This window comes from Aegilops tauschii, unplaced genomic scaffold (assembly GCF_002575655.3).
Source record: "Aegilops tauschii subsp. strangulata cultivar AL8/78 unplaced genomic scaffold, Aet v6.0 ptg000333l_obj, whole genome shotgun sequence".
Taxonomy (NCBI): domain Eukaryota; kingdom Viridiplantae; phylum Streptophyta; class Magnoliopsida; order Poales; family Poaceae; genus Aegilops; species Aegilops tauschii.
In genome coordinates, this window is record NW_027332584.1 from 11,174 (window position 1) to 12,264 (window position 1,091).

General features: G+C 32.3%; 1 non-coding gene across 1 annotated transcript; it reads right to left on the reverse strand.

The window, feature by feature from the left end:
* Window positions 1-640: 640 nt before the first annotated feature.
* On the reverse strand, window positions 641-728 carry TRNAS-GCU (transfer RNA serine (anticodon GCU)). The gene has a single exon. It is a non-coding gene; the product is annotated as a tRNA-Ser (tRNA).
* Window positions 729-1,091: the final 363 nt, after the last annotated feature.

Below are 1,091 nucleotides of genomic sequence, written 5' to 3' on the forward strand. Positions count from 1 at the left end.
GTAAGTTTTCGATGAAATCTTTAGTACTCTGTATGCCAAATTGAATGATGTGTTCATTCCAAAAAAATTTAAAAATGGGTAAAAGCCGAGAAGTTTTATATTTTTATATTATGAACCTTCGATTCTAAAATTTAAATTCTTCTACATTGAATGGGTAGCTACAGCAATAAATTTGGATCAGCCTTTCTACTCCCCTGCACCTAGGTTGAGCAGGTACCTAAAGGTACCTACACAATACCTAACCACCTAACCCTATTTTTGCTATTGATAAGAGTGCTTATTATAAAAGAATTCTTGCAATTTTTTTCAAGAATTCTTTTTTGCATTTTTAGGTATAAAAAAAAAACCATCCTAGTGGATCCGTGTGGTAAGGAAAAACTGGTAATCTATTCCTTAAAAAAAAATCTTGGAGATTATGTAATGCTTACTCTCAAACTTTTTGTTTATACAGTAGTGATATTCTTTGTTTCACTCTTTATCTTTGGATTCTTATCTAATGACCCAGGACGGAATCCTGGACGCGAGGAGTAAAAATTCAGTTTTTTTTTTTCTTATTGGATTTGTTTCGTACATTTATCTATGAGAAAATCCGGGGGTCAGAATTCTTTCCAATTCGAAAGTCCCAAATGATCCAAGGGAGCGGAAAGAGAGGGATTCGAACCCTCGGTACAAAAAAATTGTACAACGGATTAGCAATCCGCCGCTTTAGTCCACTCAGCCATCTCTCCACGTTCCAAAGCGAAAGGTTTCCGTGATATGATATAGGCAAGAAATAAGAAATAACGGTTGCAAAAAACCCCCTTTTTTTCTTTCAAAAGTCTATAAAAATTATATTGCCAATTCCATTTTAATTATATTCTTTTTTCTTAATGTTAATAAAAAAAGAAGAAAATTCTTGTTTTTTCTTTCTAAAAATCGATATTGGCCGAGAGACAATCAAATAGATTTTCTCTTTAGCGGGCATTTCCATATAGGACTTGTTATAATTATAATAAAACAAGCAGGTTATATAAAAAAAAACGCTTTTTTTGTCGATTATTTATCAAGAAAGCAAAAAGGGTTCTTATCAAATCCACCATAAAATTGGAAAG